General features: G+C 59.7%; 1 protein-coding gene and 1 long non-coding RNA gene across 6 annotated transcripts in view; one reads left to right on the top strand and one right to left on the bottom strand.

The window, feature by feature from the left end:
• Positions 1-22423, bottom strand: part of TPCN2 (two pore segment channel 2) — a 66305-nt gene that overhangs the window by 5988 nt on the left and 37894 nt on the right. The window lies entirely within an intron of this gene.
• On the top strand, positions 10209-21477 carry LOC144292446 (uncharacterized). The gene is made up of 4 exons (XR_013359840.1): positions 10209-10624; positions 15132-15231; positions 17767-17960; positions 18289-21477. It is a non-coding gene; the product is annotated as an uncharacterized LOC144292446 (long non-coding RNA).

Raw genomic sequence — 22423 nt, 5'->3', positions numbered from 1 at the left:
ACTCCCTGGCCCCATCACCAAGGTAAAAGCGCTTCGAAAATAAAACCCAAGAACAGACACAGAGACCCAGAGCTGGAAGGAATTTCGCCATTAGAAGGTCCAGCCCTCTGGGGGGCATGGTCAGGGAAACCGAGGCCTGGGCCAAGAGGCCACAGAGCCAGGACTGGAACTGGGACCCGGGCTGTCAGAAGAGACAGGTACTCGGCGGTCGTCAGGAGGGTGGGAGCCGACCTGGCTGGGGCCACAGCCCACCTCCACCACTTGCTGGCTCTGCAACTCTGGACAACCCCGGGCCTCGGTCTTCCCACCCACAAAATGGGGGTAATGTGGCAGCCTTCTCAAGGGCACCATCAGGATGACGGGATTTAATCCATGCATGGGAACAAGCAAGCCCCAGCGACAAGTCAGCGTCACCGCATGTGGGATGCACAGCCCAGGAATGGCAGAGGACCTGAGTGGCAAGGAACAAGACAAGGTCCGTGGCAGGAACAAGACAAGGCAGTGCCAGGCAGCTCTACCTGGTGAGGCCGTCACCTGGATTGTTCATGCACCAACCCGCTATTAAGTGCCATCTGTATGTAAGCCACTGTCAGTGACTCCAGCTTCCCAGCTGTGGTTCCCTGACTTGCAAGTATTGGCGATAGTACAAGATAGAGACTAAATTGGAGGGGCTTCAAGCCCCCCAAACATACCCAGAGGGGATGCAACCAGCTTGAGGACAGATCCCGTTCAGGCCTGTGCCCTTCTCATCACTACAGCCAGTGAATAGGGCACCAAAGGGCATCCCTTCTCCCCTGCCAGCCTCCCATGAAGCCTGGAGACCCCATCTTATCACCCCTTGAATGTCTCCAAAACTCCATCCTCCAACAGGTAAGCATCTCAGCTGAGCCAGGGGTTACTTGAGCCCAAGGGGAGGGGACGGGACAGGTCAGAGGAGGAGGACATGGATGCTTCTAGACGGGCTCCATCTGACACAGCAGCCCCTGGCCATACACAGCAGGGGAACACTTGGGGATGAGACCCCCCAAAACCTGTTTTTTAAATTCATTTCACTTTGATTAATTTAAATTTGAAAACCGGAGCAATGTAAAATGGTTTTCTGCTTCACATAAGTTTATTGCTTTGGCAGGACATGGAAGGTTTAGCATCTGAATTTGAGATGTGCTGTCAGTACAAAAATAACACCCCGGATTTCGGAGAATTAAATCCGCGCAAAAGAATGTAAAATATCTTGTTAATAATTTTGATCTGATTACATGCTACAATAATATTTTGGATAGCTCGAGTTAAAGAAAATGTGATTAATATCCATTTTACCTGTTTCTCATTACTTTGTCAACATGGCTACTAAAAAAAAAGGTATTATCCTCCACACATTCGTAATTTATTTCTGTTGGGTGGGGCTGGTCTAGAGAGGAAAGAGGGGCTCCCCTCAGGCCCACGAGGGTACAAGCAGCTGCAGCACCCTCCTCGTCCCCCCCGCCCCCCGGCCTCAGAAGGCTTCCTAACCTTTGCTAGTTTGCTCTCCCTGAGGACGCCTATAAAGTAATGCTACTGAGTGAGAGCAGAGCCTCAGCAGGCTCCAGGCTCAGTGCAAAGCGCTAGCTGACTCTCTCCTGAATGCCCCGAGCACCCCGACAAGACAGGTCACATTGATCCCCTCTCAGAGCCCAGAGAGTTTAAGTAACTTGCCCAGGGTCACACAGCAAGATGGGAAGATCTTCCAGAAAAGATGGGAGCGAGGACAGGAGGACGAACAAGGACCCCACATGTCCTCCCTCACTCGGCAAAGGATTCTCGAGCGCCTTGCATGCACCAGGCTCTGTGTTTGCATGCGCACCCTCGTCCCCAAGCCCACAGAGCTGGCCTCCAGCAGAGGGCACAGGTGCCAGCCAACCTCATGTCTCAGGTGGAATGCTTGCAGAATCTGGAGTCCCACTGAGGCCCAACCTTGACTTTGGGCTACACTGGGGTGCAGATCAGCATGGGGAGCGGGTTTGAAGATGGCAGGGCACTCTGAGGGTGACTTCTCGCTGCAGGTGATCCAAGGCCCCAGCAGGATGGGAAGTCAAAAGCCAATTCTGCTCTCCAGCCCCCAAACTCAACCAGAGCATCCCTCCTCCACCCACCTAGATTGGGGCCACACAGAAGAGGTCAGGTCAGCAGCAGGGCTCTGCAGCCACCATTTCTGTAAACCATTGGTTCCTCTCACAGGGAGGTGGCTTGATTTGCCCCAGGTCCCAAGCCTGCAGGAGCGGGTCAGGGATGGGATGCAGGTGTTCTGGCTCCTTCCGCCCCACTCACGGCAGGTCTGCATAAGAGCAAAGGAGAACCTTCCACGGGAGGCCCAGAAGGGCATCCAACTGCAGTTCTGAGGTCACAGATCTGGGAGCACGCTGTCACCACAGAGAGGCACACAGAGGATGACTGGGGGACCCAAGTGCCTCTCCCTTGGAGCCCTGAGCGCGGCCCTGTCACCGGCCAGCACACAGAGCCCTGCCTGCTGCAGGGTGAGGGTTCCGACGCATAGCAGAGCTGTGAGTCAGCTAAGCAGCAGAGAGGAGGCGGGCTCAGCTGGCCTGGAGGGTGGGGAGCCGGCGTGAGGTCAAACCCTCCATGCAGAACCAGGGTAAACAGCAGCCTGGAACCAGCCCTTGGGCGGGCGTCATCGTCTAGGGCCCGGCCAGCGCCCGGGGGAGGAAGCACACCGGCCAGCAGGGGAAGGCACTTACTTGCCCAAGGTCACTTGGGGACTCAGGGTGGGACCCTGGGCTCCTGACACAGTGCTCTCTCTCAGCCGCCCAGCACTGCCCAGGCATGGCCATCTTTGTATGTAAACTGAACTTTGTCCATTAAACAGCATTTTAACTGCGTGGGAGGGCTGGGCTGGCTGCTCAGAGGCAGTGTCCTGCCGTGGAACAATGCACGACAGATGCGGGGGCAGATAAACCTGGTTCAAGACCTGGCTCTGCCTCAAACTAGCTGCGTGTCCTGGAGCAGACGTGCCAAGGGCCCACCACGGTGGAGATCCTTTTGCCTTTGCAGGGCTCCAAAGGGCCCCAAGATCATTTTTCTATCTCTTTCCTAAACCCACCTCTAGTCCCGCTAGTGAACTCCTACTTGCTTCTCAAAGCCTCAAAGCCTCAAAGCCTCCTCCTCCTGGGAGCCTCGCCCATCTCCCACTAGCATCTCAAGTCCAGACGGAATCAGGGGCTGTGTCCTCTGGTGTGCTGGGCCTGTTGCCCCTGACTGCAAATTCTCCAGCCACTTGGAATCATCCTCTTCCCTAATTCCCTCTTCCCTTGGATTCAAGGACTGGCCCAGCTGCTCTCTGAGCACTGCCAGCCATCACCTCCGCCCCCCCCCCCCAACCAGGGTCTCTGGGGATGCGTGGGGGCTCCCTTCCCACCAGCTGCTTCTTGGCTCCTGCCATGCCCCCGCCTCAGCCCACCTCGCCCCATGCCAGAGGGCACAGGTGCCAGCCAACCTCATGTCTCAGGTGGAATGCTTGCAGAATCTGGGGTCCCATTGAGGCCCAACCTTGACTTTGGGATACACTGGGGTGCAGATCAGCATGGGGAGTAGGCCAAGGAAAGAGAGGCTCCCTCAGCCAAGGCCAGCCACAGCAAGGGCAGAGACACCCAGAACCAGGAGCTAAGGACACAGAGAGAAGCTATGGGAAGCAGGGGGTTGGGCAAGGCTAGGGCATGGGGACCCACGACAAGGATGTTCCTATTGTCCCTAAATGTCCCCGAGGACAGAGATGTGACTGTGAGGTCCAGGCCAGTGGAGATAATCGGAGCCCCACCAATTTGCAGAGTGGGTGAGGGCAGAAACCCGGGGTGGGCTTGCTGGTGAGGGAGGAGACGGATGAGCGGTGTCTGGGGCAGGGAGGGCTCTGGGGACCCAGGCCATGCCACAGTGCCATCTGGGGAGACAGGCAAGGGCCTCACGACTCCAAGGGCCCTTTCTGCTTCTTCTCTTCAAGGACGATGGGCCGCTGTCAGGGAGGAGGCTACTGAGCCGCTGGGGAGAAGCCCAGGGTGGCCACTCCCCTAGGGACACTCTGGGCCCAGGCAAGAAGGGCAGGACCAGGAGACTGGGTGGGGCTGCCGCCGACGGACAGGTGGGGCGGAGGGGACCATGGGCAGGCCACTTCACCTGTTCAGACCCTGTCTTTCCACCTGCTAGGCCATGGGAATAGCGGGGCCCTTCCCCACCCAGAGTGTCCTTCTGAGGGTTGAGATGACAAATGTAGTGTAACTGTGTGTGGGGTCAAGCCACCCAGTCACGTGGGGTCTGGCGACTTCAGTTATCCTCGTCACTCTCTGCTGTCAGCTACGAGAGGACAGGCCACGTTCCCAGCCTGTGTACGCCAGCTCATCCACCCTGGGAGGCTCCATGGCGGCTCGCCTGACAGACAAGGAAACTGAGGCAAAGGGAAGTAAATACCTTGTCACTCACACAGAGCCGGCACCCGGCTGGCCAGGATGGGGTCTGGGGTCCTGCCTGGACCACAGTGCATCCCCCGTCCTGCTCTGCTCAGCACTCTGACCCCCAGGGGTCTCCGGGCTCGTCTGGCACACAGCGGGGACTCAGAGAATGTCTGGTGGCAGTGAGCAAGGGGGAGAAGAAACAGACGACAGAGTTTGAGAGTCCTGTCACCAGCTCCCATCCTTCCCTTTCCCTAAACAGGACCCGCATCCCCAGAGAGGGCTCAGGCTCACGCTCAGCGCTTACCGTCCTGGCCCAGGCAGGTGGGGGCCTTCCAGACGGCGTGTGGACAGCGAGTGTCTCCCTGTCCACGGCCTGACACCTTCCCCACCAGGCGCCTGCTATGGGCTGAATTGTGTCTCCCCAGAAATTCATATGTTGAAGCTGGAACCACTAGCACCTCTCAGGAGATAGTCTTAAAAACAGAAATTAAGGGGACACCTGAGTGGCTCAGCAGTTGGGTCTCTGCCTTTGGCTCAGGGTGTGATCCCACGGTCCCGGGATCGAGTCCTCCATCTGGCTCCCCACATGGAGCCTGCTTCTCCCTCTGCCTCTCTCTCTCATGAATAAATAAATAATCTTAAAAAAAACGGAAATTAAGTGACAGTGAGGTCCCAGGGGGTGGGCAGGGTGCTAATCTTTATGACAAGAGATCAGGACACAGACACGCACGGAGGGGCGACCCCCTGAGGACCCAGGGAGAGGACAGCCGTCCACACACGCAGAGGCCTCAGGAGGAGCCCGCCTGCCTGCGCCCTTCAGAGCTGCTAAGGCAGCCAGAGGAGGACTCCCGGTGGCAGCCCCGTGCCCACGGCCCCATGCGGTGGCCCAAAGGCGCTGGCCGGAGAGCGCGTCGCCGCAGGGGAGCGGCCCCAGCATGAAGCTCCGAATGTGGGACAGCCGTAGCCTCTCACCAGCCCCCAGCTGAGGCACCAGTGTCCCCACTCTACGGGTGAGACCAAGGCCTCAGGTACACAGCATGCATGCTCGACGTCTCACAACCAACAAGTCGCAGCCGCTCACCCACACCTGCCCCCCAGGGGGCCGAGTTGGCTTGCGAGGGGCTGACTGACGAGGCTCCGAGCCCGTGAGTCCGGAGCAGCAAGTGCAGAAGGTCTGCTCTGCTCACGCGGTCCCGGGTGCGAGGGGCGGTGCCTGGCCCCGGGGAGGCATTCAGAGAGTGTCGAATGAATGAGTGTGCGGGTGAGTAAATGAATGAAGGAGTGAACGACCGGAGGTGTCAGTGCCAGGCCGGTCCAAGGCCCAGGTCTGTACATTTGAATGTGGCTCCGCGGCTGGATGGCCTGCCTTGCAGAGGCGTCAGCTCCGCTAGCCGCAGAGCAAGGACCTGGCGGGGCTACCGCAGAGCTGACACAGTGCTGCTCTCCCCCTGGCTCTCGGGCCCTCAAAGCCCATCTTCCCTCAATCCTGCCCCCAGCACCAGCCCAGAGGCACCCCGACTGCCTGCCCCAAGAAGCCTGGGCCCCTTAGAGGCACCTGAGCAGGCAGTGGTGAGAGTCGGCCCAAACCCTCATGATCTGGGAGACGAGAGCCTTTGCCATTTGTATCAGTTAGGATGAAGCGTGATCACATGTGACTTTGCTATCACATAAGGCAGATCAGAGATTGGTCACCCCGAGGCTCCGAGGAGTTAGCCACATCCCAGCCTCTTTTGCACTTGCTGATACACCAGCCCCAGGGTGTGGCTCTCATCCTCAGTCTAAGGTGGCTGCAGGAGCTCCAGCCCTCACATGCACATTCCCAGCAGCAGGTTGAAGGAAGGGAGGACAGGGGTTCCTTTTAGGGACACATCCTGGAAGACCCACTCTGCTTAGACCTCCTTGGCCATAACTGAGGCACACACTCAGCAGTAGATCATGGTGGTAGTGACTCCTGATTGTTCATGCTTCTCTGTGTGCCTGCTCTCGGAGTGACATTTCTCCACCCCTGAATCTGGGCTCGGCCCTGTGACCTGCCTTGTGCTTTATCTCTGGACAGAAGGAGCGATACAGGCAGAGGTTTGCAAAGAGCTTATGCATTCAGGCTCACTCTCCTGGTCCTGGGACCCCCCACCCCCTGCCAGCATGGGAACAAGCCGCCTCAGCTGCCCCCAGCATTCCAGTCCCTGAAATAGGGGCAAGGCCCACCTGGGCCACCCAGCCCCAACCAGGCCAGCTCAGAAGAGTCCCCCAGCCAGCTCACAGAGTCACAGGAAATAACAGATCCTGCGCCGTGTTAGGCCACACAGTTGGGGGTGCTTTGTTACACGGCAACAGCTAGCTGTTTCATATCTCCAGCCGAGAGATGCTGGGCAATAGAACCTGTTAACTGGGTCACAAAGTCCCCCACAAGGGTTTCTGTGTCTAAAAGGAAGGGGAGAGTGAAGGTCAGGACAGGCTGGATAGGAGCCCCCGCCGCTCACAGAGGCCAGTTCTGCTCTGGCCTGCCCCCCGCCCCCCCACCGAGCCCAGAAGACAGGCCCAGTGCACACCCCCAGCTCATTGCCAGAGAGATTCAATCCCTGTGCCCCCAGGTGCTGAGGCAACAGCTAGGACGGAGGCTCCGAGCTGGCCCACCAAGGCCCCGCCACCCACCTCCCCCTGAGTGTCCAGTGCAGCGGCAGTGCGCCAACAGGCACCCCGTCCCTCCATTCTGGACTCAGAGCCTGCCCGGCTCCCACGCACAGCCTCCCTGAAGGCCCAGGCCGCTGCCCCACCAGCCCTGCACACCCACCTCCTCCTCCAGCCCAGGCGTCCCGGGCAGCAAGTGGCAACCAGCTCTCGGGGTCGGCACTGACTCCAGCATGAGGGGAAGCGGCTGTGTGACCCCCGTACTGACCACTCAGCAGGACCTCCGTTACCTGCTGGCCTTGGGGACGGGAGCAGAGAGAACGGCCCCGGAACTGTGCAGAGGCTGCGTGTGACAAGAGCAGAAAGCTCGCTGCGCTCCTGAGCCGCCCAGCCGCCCCCCTGGGAGAGCGAGAAGCCAGCTGTGCCGGGCATCCCGGGGCCTGGCAATAACTCCTGCTGAGCCAGGACCACCCCCACCCTCCACATCCCCTCCTCTACCTCAGTTTGCCTGGCTGTGAAATGGGATAGTTAGACCAGCTCAGGGCCCCCCGGGCCGGGCTGGGGAAGAAGGGGCACCAGAGCACTCTGGTGAAGGCCTGCCCCACCTAAAGGGCGTGCACCTCTTCACCGCCAGACAGGTGCCAGCCAGTGTTGCCAGGGCATATAATCTAGACTTAGTTGTGAAATCTCCAGTAGTGGAGTGAACGGTGGCCCCCAAAAAGACGTGTCCAACTCCTAATCCCCAGAACCTGTGAATATGACCTCATTTGGAAAAAAGGTGTCAGCAGGTAGAGAACTAAAAGAAGAGTCTGGAGACAAGGTCATCCTAGAGGGCACGAAACCCAGTGACAAGTGTCCTTAGAAGGGCAGAAGGCAGAGAGAAGAGAGACAGCCACTGGCAGGGACTGCGGGCACCCGTGGGCAGCTGGAAGAGGCAGGAAGGACCCTCCCTGCAGAGCGTCCAGGGAGAGCGAGGCCCTGGCACTCCTCGAGCTCCGGCCTGCGGCCTCCAGAACTGGGAGAGATGGATTTCTGTGGTGCTAAGCTGGCCCGCTGGTGGTCCTTTGTTACAGCCACCCCCAGGACACTGACACCTCCTAGCAGGATGCTGGCTTGTTCCTTGTATGACTCCTAAAGGAACCAATGTCAGTGCGCACATCGGCAGCCCCCTCCCCCTGAAAGCCCTGGTCAGTGGGGCCAGGACTCCGGACCACAGTGCCTAGGAAACTGTGTGACGCTGGGGGTAACTCAACCCTTAAAGCCTCTCGCTGCCCCTTCGCTAACGTGGAGTCAGACAGTGGCAGCGCCTCCTCCGTGGGGCAGCCAAGAGGCCACACGAGGTAACCCAGCTGCAGAAAACTGAAGTGCCTCTGCCCACTAAATGGTGGTAGTCACAAAAAGCCACTTGGGGTCCTGAGTCTTGGATGTGACAAGGTTCCCACGTTCCCTGCTCACGCTGCCTCCCCCAGCTCCCTCGACCAGACACGGCGGCTGTGGACGCACGGCTGGATGCAGACCCAGGCCCGGAAGGTTCTGCAGACACGGGCACCTCTCGGGCCGCACCGGCTGTCACATGCCCAAGGTGCCAAGCTGGTGAAAGGCCACCCTCCCGCCCCTGGCACCGCCGCCCACTGCAAACGCCCGGCCTGAGTTGGTGCCAGCAGCTTTCAGGGCTGTCATGTGCCCGGGCAGTTGGCGGCAGGCCGGTCAAGGGGCCCTGCCCTCCGCCTCCCCTTGGCACACCTCTGATTCGGAGGAATGTGTGTGTGTGTGTGCTTTTTATTCCTTCAAGGGGAAAAAGCTCTCTCTCGGCAGAATTCCTCCTGGGACCCCGGCTGTGGGCTGCCGGTGAGGGATCCTGGGCCCACGGGGCCTCTGCAGGGACCCTGGCCCCTCGGCCTTCACACAACGTTCCCTGAAACCACGAGGCGCCCCTGGCTCGGGCAGCTGTGGGGCCGGGCTCCCAGGCGGGCTGGAGAGTCGGCCCCCGCCGGCCTCAGATCCCACCCAGGAGATGCTGAATCCCAGAAGCCAGCTGCTGACCTTGGGCAGGTTCTCCTCCTCCGAGCCTCAGGCTCCTCATCCCCAGAATGGGAATATTCCACATGGCTCTGCCGGGGCTTGCACCCCAGGAAGCCGTGTTTTTCCTCATCCAAATAGGGACACCCTGTTTGTGCACTTTTCGGGGGGACAGCTAACTGTGACGCCAGGATGGCGGGTGTCGCTGGGACTTTCGGGCAGGCTCCGCTCAGATAAGAACGTTCTTGGCTCAGGTCTCCCGAGATAAACCCTCGATAAACCAGTGCCGGAGCTCCCACTTTCTCCCAGCGGCAGCTGCGTGCCCAGCAGCCCCACGTGGAGGTGCGTCTTCAGAGTCGGGGTCCAAGGAGGGAAGGGCAGGCCTGAGGGCAGACCTGACTGAGCCCCTGGGCAGCTCAGTCATGAAGCATCTGCCTGGGATCGAGTCCCACGTCGGGCTCCCTGCTCAGCAGGGAGGCTGCTTCTCCCTCTCCTTGCTCATGCTTTCTGTGGCTATCTCTGACTCTCTAATTAAATAAATAAAATCTTTAAAAAAAAATTTCACTGTGGAGCAATCCTGCTTTGGGACCCTTGTGACACAGCCCTTTTGTTTCTGGCACTTTCTCTCTTACCTATATTCTGGTGCCAGTGAAAGGAAATCATATTTCGGGCCCATCTCAGCACCGTGGCTTCTTGCTGGAGCCCAGGTTCCCAGGCAGAGGGGTTTCTGTTCCAGAGGAGCTGGAGGTCACCGGTGACACCCACAGGTCCTGCTGTCATCACAAAGTGACCAAGGGACTGTCTGGCCGGGGACCCCAGAGGACCCCAGTGTATCAGCTTGGGCAGCTCCAAGGGAGCCCCCAAAGGCATGGAAGCAGCCCCCTGCTTGAAAAGTGAGGACACAGGCCCAGAGAGGCCAGATTCTGGCCCCAAGTCACCCAGCAAGAGGGGGACAGAGCAGAACGGGAACCCAGTGCCTGACACAGGTCCTCCCCACCCCATCCGGAGTGAGGGCTGAAGAGGAATGGAACAGCATCTTCCCACAACACCCGTCTTGGAGCAGGTTGGTCTTTTTACTCCCCATCGTGGTTCTGGGCCCCACCCGCCAACCAGCGGCTTCCCAGTCCCTCTGCAAATGCTACTGCATCTCCTGTCTCCATGAGTAAAAAAGTCAGGTTCAGGGAGGTCAGGTGACTTGCTCGAGGCCACACAGCAGGTGGTGCAGGCCCTGGCCCAGGTCTGGCTGCTTCCCTGAACTTGCTCTCGGCTGCTCCCGCCTGTCTCTGCCGTGCACACCTGGCTCCCATCTTCCCGAGGGAGGTGGCATGCGTGTCTCTGTACACCACCAGGTGTGCACCCACCCATTCGTCCTCAACAGCAGCACTCAGAGCTGACTCCGGCCCCAAAGCACACAAAGGTGGAAAGACGCCTGGGAGCGCCCATTCGACAGGGAAGACAGGTCCCTAGGAAGACAGTGATGCATGTGGACCCATCGTCAGAGCAGGCTTCCTGAAGACAAGGAGTCCGGGTGCACCGGCCAGGTGAGACAGCAGGTACCCAGGGACAGAGCAGGGACCGGCAAGGCCATGCCCCGGGGGGTCCTGGGAGCCACCTGGCTGAAGGAGGCAGGCTGTGTGGGACCTTTTAGGATCCGACCAGGACTTGGAGCTTTTCTCTTAGATTTTTATCTTGAGGAGCCATAGAAAGTTCTAAGCCCCTGGTGAGTTATCAGATTTGCCATCTGGAAGTGTCCCGTGGAGACCACAGTGCCCGGAAGGAGAAGAGGTGGGGGGCGCAGGGGCCTGAGGCCGGGGCGGGGAGGAGGGAGGCAGAGCAGTGAGCTGAGTGAGGGGCTGTGGGCTGGAGAGACGCGTGTCTTGGGGAGGTTGGGTCGGCGAAAGGAGGGGAGCGGTCTGGGGAGCACATTTTTTTAATGTCTTGCAACTGCCTTTGGATTCTGCAAGAGAAGGACATTTCTGGCAGATTGGCAGAAAATTCAGTGAATGCAAAAAATGAGCATGTGATTGCAAGGGCGGCCCCTTCACTCTCGCCTCGGCCGAGGGGCCCGACTCTGGAGTGCGAGGAGCCATTTGGGAGACTTTCCACCCCACCCAGGGTGGGACTCCGGCAGGAATGTTCCACAGGGAGAGGATGTCAGGACGCTGGCCGCAGGGAAGGCAGAGTGGTGTCCCCGAGCCACGGAGGAGGGGCACCCCCTCCCGGGGTTGCCCAGCACACACAGGGCACAGGGGTGGGGATGGCCCGGACCCAGGCGCCCAGTCCCGGGAGGGAGGACCATGGGGACGGGGGCTCGAGGGGCGCCGGGACCCCCGAGAGTGTCAGTGCGCGTCCCCGCCGGGCCCGGCCCCTGGCCTCGGGGGAGCGGCCGCCCCAGCCATGGCCCAATGGGTAGGCGGAATCGGCACGCTGCACGGAGCTCTCCTGGGCCAGAATTTGGAATGCCACACGTAGCAAACAGTTAATGATCAACCGGTCACCCCTATCCAAAAGCCCTAGAACTAATAGCGCTATAAAATGTGTAAAATATCTGCCCCCGACCAGACCAGACATGACAACCAGGGAGGGAACGTTTCTGGGTTTCCCCTTTCCCTAACCTTGTTCTACAAGGTGGGCCTGTGGGAAAAGTTCCCCTCAGCAAGCCATCTATCTGGGGAAGATTCCCACGCACTTGATCACCCTCCTGCCCCACGGCCGGGCCCCCGTCCCCCTGCGGCCATTGGGACACGTATACTTTCCCCAGCTGCATATGGTTGGGGAGAGAGCCTAGAGGTTTTGACACAGAGCAGGTCTCTGCCCCTTGAAGGAGAGCTGGAGGCGCATCAGGTCGGGCAGTGGATTCATCCTCACGAGCCCCACAACCTCTCCACCCTGCCCTGACACCCGGGGAAAGCACCTTCTCCAGAGCTGCTGACTTTTGCCAATTTATATGCTAATTCCAGAAATGATTCTTCCTACATTAAATAAAAGCTGAGGAATGTTCCAAAGGTCCGAACAGATTGTACCATGAACAGACAGGGGAAAGCCGCGCGGATCCTGCCCACAGGAGTTCTGAGCGTGTGAACTCACTTCCAGCACACACACACACCTAATTTTAGGTCCACGTGCTCCTTCAGCTGACTTGGTCAAAGTAAAACTGCTTCGGCATCTAAAGCCTCCAAGTGCCCATCTTGACCTTGAGGTCCCCTTTCAGAGTAACCTTCTGAGAAAACAAACGTTGCAGGAGAAGGTGGAGGGGTCCCCACCGAGTCCGCACCCCTCCAGAGTGATTGACAGACTCAGGCTATGTCAGTGTCATCCCCTGACCCAAGACCTAAGCCCCCGGCATCCTGGACAGCCTCCCCGTGGCCCCCACCGTCCCTGCAAACACATCAGCTTTCTGGATGTTCCTCCCACCTCCCCAAGACCTTTCTGCTTCAGAGGCCTGCACACATTCTGTTCCCCCCACCAGAATTGCTCTTCTTCACTCCCTTGACCAGATTACTCCAACTCATCTCAGCTTAGAGAAGCCCACCATGACCATCCGATGTGGTGAGGCCCCAGCTAAACACCCCATGGCACTGCATTTTCCTTCCTGGTGCTCCTCACAATTCTAGTGGAATTAGCTATATGATGATTTGTTCAGGGTCTGTGGCTGACATTCAATGGCGAGAGCAGAGACCAAGTCTATCCTATATCCTCAGTTTAGAAGAATGCTTGCCATAGAATGTAGGGGTGGGGGAGACATGAAGGGAAGGAGGGAGAAGGGATGTCTGGATGAATGGATGGATGGAAGGAAGGAAAGATGAGTAGAAGGATGTTGGATGGATGGATGGGTGATGGAAGGATGGATAGATGAATGAATAGATGATGGATGGAAGAATGGATGATAGATAATGGATGGATGGAAGGGTGGATAGATGAATGGATAATGAATGGCTAAATGAATGGATGGATGGACGGATGGATGGATGGATGGAAGGATGGAAGGAGGGAGGGATAATAGATGATGGATGGGTGAGTGGATAGATGTTTGGATGAAGAGAGAAGAAAATGAAGGGAGGGACAGAGGAAGGATGAGAGCTTGGATGGATGGGTGGGTAGATAGATCGATGGATAACATTGGTCACCCTCCAAAAAGATAACTAATTTTGGTAGAATAATTTGCATTTTCTAGAGCCAAGCAAGTACCTCAGTTCAGCAGGCCCTAATAGGCCCTGTCTCCTTCTCCTTGTCTTGGGAAGCAGAGGCTCCCAGGAGGCACCCTCTTGGCCTCATTTCTCATTGCTGGGCATCGCTCACATAGCTCCCCCTTAGAGTGCCTGTACCACCATTTCCCACATCCAAACCCCACCCCCAGCTCAAAGCCCTCTTGCCCAAGGACCCTAATCTCCACCCGCACACCCGGAGCAGAGGCTGGGGTGCCCCGGCCTATCACCCCTCACTTCATGCTCGGTGCACTGAATGGGCAGCTGCCCTGCCCTAGGGCACATGCGGGCTCTGGCCACCAGGTTCCAAGCAGTTTCCAGGCTCTGCTGCCTCCCAGCACAGGGACCCAGGGGCAGAACTTTCCTTTCTGAGCCTCAGCGTCTGTAAGTGTTAAAAGGGGATCCCTTGGGGAAGCGGTAAGGATTGAGTGTGGTAAAGTGTGTGCAGCGCCTGGCACATGAGATGCTCAACATGCAGTCAACGGGCGTGTTCATCGACCGATTCAGCAGAGCCTCCAAAGGGAGCAGCGACTCTTGGGGGGGGGGGAGCCAAGGCAGACTCCTGTCACCCCTCTGGGATGAAGGGCCGTTTCAGCAGAGTCCCATGACCACATCTCCACTCGTGGCTGCTGCTCAGCCTTAGCCCCCCACTGAGTGAATGAAACCTGCCTCCCCTCTCGGTTGTTTTCAATAACTGGTGGTGCCTCATCAAAGGATTGCCCTGGTGTCTCCCAGAAGCTCCTGCAAACTCAGAACCATTCCAGAGCCCAAGGTCAGGGGTGGCTCCAGTGAGTGCTCATCTCCAGATTGTCCAGCTCAAAGGCTACGGATGCCACAGCCGTCAGGGCGAGCCTTAGTAACAGGCATCTTCTCTCATCCCGCCTCTGCTCAAGCTTGCAGGGGTTCCGCTCAGTCACACACAAGTGAAGTCACTGCGCTGGTCTACAAGGCCACATGCTCGCCCCACCAGCACCTTATCTGCCCCCTCATGCGGCCCCCTGCACGAGCCTGGGCACCTGGGCCAGGCTCTCCTCAGGGCCTTTGCACAAGCTGCTCCTTCTGCCCGGAAAGCTTTTCCCTCAGATCGCCACATGGCTTCCCCATCCCTTCCTTCCTACAGGTCTCTGCTGAGAGGGCCCTTCATCCAAGAGGCCTTCCCTGACCCACTGGAAATGCGGCAGCACCGCTGGCCCAACCTGAGCCCCCACCACAGCCCCACCACCATCCGGCCCAGCAGACACTCCCTGGTTCTCACCACTTACCCACCCGGGCTCCGTTCTCTTGTTCTTGGCGCCCAGCAGGTGCTCAGTAAGTGGTGACTGAGTGGATGGATGGATGAGGAGATATCCATTCACTTAGTAATAATAATAATTAACAGTGATCATAGTGACCAATAAGTGGCTACACATTGATCAATAAACAATAAGTATGTGGTTGTGGGTTATGGTAGGACTCCTAAAGGGGCAGGAGCAGGCACTCTGATGAGCACCAAGGACCAATTCTCAGGAAGCTGAGCTGCCGCCTGAAAGATGCATACAGGTGGGGAGCGCCTCGGGCAGAAAAATGTGTGCAAATGTCCTGGGGCAGCGGTAACCGATGACCGCAGGCTGGGCGACTCAAAACAACAGAAACGTATTCTCTCCCAGCGTGGGGGCCAGAAGTCCGGAACCCAGGTGTGTGCAGGACCACGCTCCCTCTGGAGGTGCTGGGGGATGGCCTCGCCTGCTCTTCCAGCTCCTGGGGCTCCAGTGGCCCTGGTGTCTTGGCTGCGCCCCTCCAGCCTCACCTCTGTGGTCACGTGGCCCCTCCTCTCTGTGTTCTCTCCTCCTCTGTCTCTTATAAGGACACCGGGCATTGGACGTGGGACCCACACGGATAGGCGAAGACGGTCACATCTTATGATCCCTGGACTTGATGACTTCCGCAAAGACCCTCTTTCCTGAGTAAGGTCATGTCCACAGGTTCTGGGGTTGGGACTTGCACAGATCTTTCTGGAGCCACGACAAACGTCCTGGGCAAAGCCCTGACGAGGAAGGTGGGTGTGACCAGGGATGACCATCCCATGGCACTGAGGAGTGGGGGCTGAAGAGACCCCTCCTCACAGACATGAGCTGAGATGGAGGAGGCTGATGACCAGGGGCAGCATTCAGGCAGGGCCTGCACCGGCCATGCTCACCACACATCCCTGGGCCGATGTGGTGCTCAGCAAACACAGCAGCAGAAGTGGCAGGGTCTTTCTCAGTGTTCCTCAGCACGAAAACAGTACCCCAGGCCCCGAAGTATGCTCTGTGAGAGATCCAAGGACCCTCCCCCAAATGAGCCCAGGGGTCCTCTCTTTGCCCAGGCTGCTCTTTGCCTCCATGGGTCTTAGCTTCCCCAGGACAAGGGGGTTCAACACAGAGGCCTCCACAGGCACTTCCTGTGTAAAGTTCTCAGTTTCCAAAAACATGAGGGACGCCCCGTCCAGAACGTGCCTGCCCGGCGCCTTCCACCGGGTCGTCCACGCTGGGCAGCAGGAGCCAGGGGCCTGCCCGCCCCTCCCTACGCGTCAGCCCACTCCCGCCTCCCCGCGTCACCATCCCGGCCACACGCACACCAGGCCCTTCGTCCTCTCCGCCTGGACGTCCTGCTCGGGACCCCCTTCCTTCCACCCAGGGGCTGTGATCCCCCAGCCCCCAAGGCTGCCGCTCGCCGTCCCCGCCGGTCTACCTAGGCCAGACCCCACGCAGCCGCACACGGCCGTCCCCACCCTGACAGCCCCGCAGGGCGCTGGCCCGAGCGGGACGGTGGTGAGCAGGAGGCCGGTGGCCACCGCGGGCGGGAGGCGGTTACAGGCCCAGAGAACCGCCCGGAGGCACCTTCCCACGAACGCCTCCCCGGGGGACGGGCCTGGGAGGCAGGGCCAGCGGGCCTCGGGGGCCTGGGCAGCGGCTTTGCGCCTGGATCTGGATGAACTGGTAATGCAAAGGCCCTCACTGGGCGACCGAGCTGGGCAAACTGGAAGCGCTTCAAAGAGCTGGGCGCGCGGCCGGGCTGCCGGTTCACACGGCCACGGCCAAGGCCGCACAGTCGCCCACGCCGCCCACCCCCGGGCCCGGCGCCCGCCCCGCAGCCCCCCCGGACCGGCACGCGGAGCGGGGCAGCGGGGCAGCGGGCGGCTCCCACCGGCGGAGCGCAGGCCTCTTGCTCCGTCAGATATTAATCAAACGCATCCTGATAATGATCAATGGAGGCGGCTTGGCAGCGCGGGCCTGGCGGGCCTCCAGGCCCACCTCCAGCTACAGGAAAGACGAGGATGGCAAAAGTGATCCTTGGCAAGGGACAGCGCATTGTCCCACAGCTGTGGGAAAGTGCTCGGTACGCAAACATTTCCTTAAGACGAGCTTACAAGGAAATGTTCACGATGGCCTTATTAAAGACCAGCGGCCCGGCTCAGCAGCACGAAAATAACTGCAGGCCCAGCCACATCCCCGGGAGCCCCATCAGTGGCGGGTGGACATCGCCACACCGCAGCAGCGGCAGTCACGGAGGGCTCTGCAGCACTTTGCGTGGCCCTACCACTTGCACACGTCTCCAAGTGGGCCAGGGGCAGGGGGCAGGTGGGGGAGCCCAGGGCCCCTCCCACCCCAAGCGCACTGGAAGCCCCCGAGGACCCCGGGCTGGCAGAGATGGGGAGTGGGCTGTGGCAGCAGGGGGCCCCCGGGCTGCCACGCAGGAATGTCGGGGCCTGGCTCACTTTCTGAACCTGCCATATGGCCCTGCGTCCCGGGACCCAGGCTGGTAGCCAAGGAGGAGCCCTGGGGCTGGGTCCGCAGCACTCTGGGCCGCTGCATGAAGCCATTTGTCAAAGGTGTTTCCCAAAAGCTTCTCTGGAAGGAACTGCCCTTTGCGAAGCCGGCTTGGGCTTGAGCCAGGCAGAGACATCTGGGGGCTCTTGGCAAAAGCGCCAGCCATCCTGAGATCAAAAGTCCCTCTCCTGGTTATCCTTGCTTCTCTGTGCCAGGTGAGCACGCTGCGTGGGCACCCGCGGCTGGGTGAGGCCGGGGCTGCTCTCCCAGACGACGGCACGGCGGTGGGGGGCTGACCACAGGTGTGCCCTGCCGATCGCCCACATCACAAAAGATCCATGGCGGGGGTCCCTTTAAACAGGAGCTCCCCCAGGACACTGATGTTTGTTCAGGGATCATTAGCTGTTTGATGGAGAGGCCCAGAGCAAGGCTGTGTAAAGCCGGGGGGACGGGAGGCCCTGCCAGCTGACATGGCGTCAGCATCTAGAAGGAAAGGTGGCCAACGCGGGGATGAGGGATTCCCATGGAAAAGTGAAGTTGAAAGTTAAAAGGCAAAAAGTTAATCCCCCACCCTGGGACCCGCTTTCTGGGACAAGGAGCGCTGTCCCGAATAAACGCATACTTTTCGAGGTGCGGGGCAGACAGGGAAGCCTGGCTGTCACACTGCCCATGTCTCTCTTCCTACCGCAGACCAGTCTGGTGGTGGCCCCGTTGGCGTGGACGCTGGGTGGCCCAGCATCCTGGCAGCCCCCGCATCTGACAGAAAGACGCTGAGACGTTGCTTGTGCCACGAAGCCCTGCACCTGCCCCTCCTGACTCACCTGCTGCCCACCTGCGACAGATTTCGTCTCCAGACATGACTGATCATTATGCTTGACCCCCAGGTTCATCTTTAAGGCACCTGCCATGAATATTGCCAATAAAACCTGTGTGGGACCAAAGTCGGTGGGGGGTGGGACTAAATCCTCAAGACTCTCCTTGGCCATCTCCGAGGGGGCTGGCCCCACGTTCATCTCCCCACTCACCTCTTCCCTGTCCTCCCTGCAAGTCGGCCAGGTAGGGACTATCCCCTTCTGCGAGATAAAGCAACCAAGATGAAAAGGGGTTTGTGCAGCCAGTGGGCAGCGGCACTGGGACCCTCGGCTCTTCCCAAAGACTCTGCTCCTGGTCTCACTCCAACCATCTCTTCTCCATCCTTTCTATTTGCTTCAGGGAATCAGCAACTGACACCGGTGTGGTGGAGAGCAACAACCCATTTCACAGATGCAGACACCGAGGCCCAAGTGGGTGCAATAACTCACCTGAGGCCAACCAGCTAGCAACTGGCAAGACCAGGATTGGAACTCAAATGGGACACCCCTCCCCTGGGGCCTCTGGAGGGAGGTGGCCCTACTGACACCTGGACCTTGGACTTCCCTCTGGCCTCCAAGCTGGGAGAGACCCAATTTCTGTTGTTTAAAGTTACCCCATTCGTGGCACTTTGTCACAGCCGCCCTGGGAAGTAAGACACCCCAGCCCCCCCGTGTCTGGGGGAGGGGCCGTGTCGGTCATCCCACCCTGCCATGTGAACTTCCTGTTCTGGCCACGTTATCTGGAAACTGAGGATGTGGCTAAATTTTGTTCTGGGGGGAAAAACAGAAAAGCAGGTGCCAGAACTCTCCACTTAAGCAGCACAGATCCCGGGGCCTTGGAGATACCTCTCGGGGCGGGCTCCCAGCCCGCAGCCAGCCGGCCCTTCTCTCCCCACCCCCGACCCTGCCTCACCCTAGTGTCCAGCCTGGAGCTCCCCCCCCACCCCCACCCCACCGCCGGCCACCTCCACCAGGCTGGAGCTGAGAAGCAGAGATCCCCTCCCGCATACCTTCACTGCCATGTGGTCGAGCAGAGTCACTGCCTTTTAGCTATGCGGCAAACTATGTGCCCGGGACAAGCAGGACCATTGGGTCCCCAGGGCCCCCAAACACATTCTTTGCATCTCAAAAAAATGCCAAAGGCATCTGATCAGAGTGAGATTGTTCCCCGAGTGAGCGCGGCCTGCGAGGCCTTCCTGGAGCCTGCGAGCGGCCCGGAGTCACCGTCTCCGGCCTGCGGCCAGCCTGCCAGGGCCCTGGAAGGAGAACCCACCTGTTTTCCGTCACCACACGCCACCTGCAGACCCTCCGATGCTGACGACGCCCCTGGTTCTGAGCCCACATGGCTCTCCTTGTCCTCACTGGGGTGGCTCTTAGCCCCAGGCAGGCCCTGAAATAACTAATTCCTTTTGTCCGCTACAGTGGCCAGCATGTTGGCTTGTGGAAGCAGGCAGCCCAGACATGCATGGGGGCCGGAGCAGGTCGGGGGTATTCCAGAATGTTCTGAGCCTCAGTTACCCTCTGTGAGACAGAAATGAGAAGGCACGAGCGTGCATGGTGCACTGCCCCACAGAAGGAGCAGGCGCCAGGGGTCCCTCAGGGTCAGCTCTGGGGCTGGCCCTGCACCCCAAGGTGTATCTGGTCACTTTTTCCCAAGGATATGGCCTTAAGGCACCTTCCGCTGCCCTCCTTGTCAACGTCTCCGCTGCACCTGTCCTCAGGAGGGGCTGGCTCTGCACACAGAAGAGATGGGATCTGTGCCCTTGTCCCCTCAAGGCCTGTCATCCTAGCTACGCCCGAAGTGCCCGAGTCCCTCCTCCTGGGCCTGGGCGCACCCCCACAGCGCCCCCTCCCACCCAGCAGGGGAAGGCGACAGGAGCTGAGCCAGCCAGGCTGCCATCAGGACCCCCAGGGCCTCCTGGGCCACCTGTTGTCTGGCACCCAGGGGATCAGAGTAGCCAGGCTCCCACCAGTCCCTCCGCCAACCAGGTATTATGGGGTCTGAGCCCCAGGCCCAGCTGACAACAACCCCTTGTGCATGAGGCTCAGCACACCCCACAGCTGGGTGCAGATCACGCAGCCCTTCCTGGCTGGACCCTGCCTGGGCCGGGTGGCCACACACACACACACACACACACACACACACCCCAGGGGGGAACCTGGGAAAGCGAGGCATGGCCAGAGCACTCTGCCCTCTCACCCCCACCCCTGGCTGCTCAGAGGCAGAGCAGGGAGGCTCAGGGCTGGGCACAGGGTCAGACATCCACTCATTCATTTGTTCACTTAGCCGCTGGGAATTTACGGAGCACCTACCACATGCCAGGTAGTATTCTGAGCACTTGGGACTCAGCAGTGAATAAAATAATGTCCTTGCTCTGGTGGAGTTTACAGTCCAGTAAGGGGAAGCTGTGAACAGAATCTATACTACAAAGTGTTCACCACACCAGACAGACAACGGGACAGGACAAGGAGGAAGTCAAGGCAGGTGGGGCAAGGCGGGGTGGGGTCTGACACTGTCAGGATGGGGTGCTGGATGTGTAAAGGCCCTGGGGCACATGCTCAAGGAGCTGTGGGAAAAGGTCACACAGAAGAGATGTGGGGCAGAGAGGGGGACGCCCACAGAGAGGCAGACTTCTGGGGAATCAGGGCCGCATGAACAGAGCATCCATAGAAGTGTAAGGTCTGCTGAGCCACAACAGATCACCCAGGAGAGACCCATGTCACCCATCCACCCCCCAGCACCCAGATTTCCTCTGCAGATGTCAGGTATGGGCACGAGAAAGGTCACAAGAGTGTCCCCACCCGGGGAGAAGCAGCTCCAAGTGGCCTCCGTGGTGGCTGGCAAGTGGGGCCGGCACCAAGACCACTCCAGACCCAGCCGGAGGGGTCCCCGCAGCCAGAGTGGGGACTCGGCCCACCTCCACTTGCCCACCGCGGGCCAGGCCGCCCCCGCCAGAACCTACAGTTCAGCAAACATGTGTGCGGACTCAGCAGGCCCAGGGCAGTGTGGGCGCACAGGTCCCAGGTGTCACTTGAGCCGCATAAAAAACAGTGATGAGAGCCCCTGGCGGAGGCAGCCAGGGCCGCGGCAGCGGGGGGGACGTCCCCGGCACAGGCTTTGGGGTCAAGTCTGTGGGAGGAGGAGGCTCCTTTGCAGAGAAGGGAAGGGAGGAAGTTCCAGACGAGGGTGACTGCCCCTGTCCCCCACCTGGCCTGGGGCCGAGGGAGGGAGGGACGGAGGGAGGCCCGGGCCCAAGGGGACACCTGCTGCTGGAGCTCTGCTGCCCCCCGCCGGCCGGCTCCAGTACTGCGTGCGCGCCAGGCAGTGGCCCTCCAGGTGTGAGTCCTACCTGGCCCTGCCGCTGGACAGGGCCTCGTCTTGGGCCCTCACCTGTATGCAAATCACCCCTGGGGCCCACAGCCCACTGGCAGCAGGGGCAGCATGAAGAGCCTGCATTTCCCGTCACCGAAGCTGGCTCACAGTGTCTGGGGCACTGACCAGGTGGCCCTCCAGGCCCACGGGGGCCCCACCGCAGCCAGGGCCTCGAAGCCCACTCTCAGGTGCCGGGCTGCACACAGAGGCTGCCCCTCTCTGCACACTGCCTCCAGAGGAGGCCAGGGGGTGCTGCTCGGCACCATCCAGGGGCTGCCTCAGAAGGTGCCCACCGCACCCCTGAAAACAGCAGCACACAGGCCACAGTGCTGCGGGGCGCTGGTCAGTAGCGCTGGCTCCCCGTCGGCCCCCGCAGCACCGTGGGAAAATGCCAGGCATCTCCCCCACCTCCATGCCCGGCCAGGCCGAGCCTTGGAGACACCACTTCCACACAAGCCCAAGAGAGATGCCCTCTCTGGCAGTCCCTGGGCTGCAGCCCTAACAGGAGCCCCAGACCCAGGCAGTGCAGCCCACGGGGGTTCCCAAAGTCACTCTGGGTCACCTCACGGAGAACAGCGGGAAACAGGAACGTGGCATGGTCTGGGTTGCTCCTTCCTGTGAGCACTGGTCCCACTGGACGCGTCTGGAGCTCGTCACCTGAGGCCTCGTTGAACTCACCAAAAACAAGAGCCACCACCACTAGCACTCATCAGGGGCTGTGAGAGTGTTCTGGGGCTGCCGGGACAAATGACCACAAACAGGCAGCTCTAAGCAACAAATGGTCGGTCTCCCACTTCTGGTCAGACGTCAGAAATCAAGGTGTGGGCAGGGCGCCCTCCCTGGAGGCTCTGGGGCTCTTCCTGCCCCAGCATCTGGAGCCTCCCGGCATCCCTCCAACCACCGCCTCCATGGTCACGTGCTGCTTCCCACATCTGTTCTCTCCTCTTCTTACACGGACATCCGTCATTCGGTTTAGAGCCCGCTCTAAAGACAGCATGATCTCGTCTCAAGAGCCCTAACATGACACCTGCCAACCCCTATTACCCCTATTTCCACGTAAGCTCACATTCACGGACACGGCGGGTTAGGACTCGGCCTTTGGGGGGCTTCCGCTGATTCCCCT

This window comes from Canis aureus, chromosome 21 (assembly GCF_053574225.1).
Source record: "Canis aureus isolate CA01 chromosome 21, VMU_Caureus_v.1.0, whole genome shotgun sequence".
Taxonomy (NCBI): Eukaryota; Metazoa; Chordata; class Mammalia; order Carnivora; family Canidae; genus Canis; species Canis aureus.
Note: the sequence above shows the minus strand (reverse complement) of the source record. Positions and strands in the feature narration are given on the sequence as shown.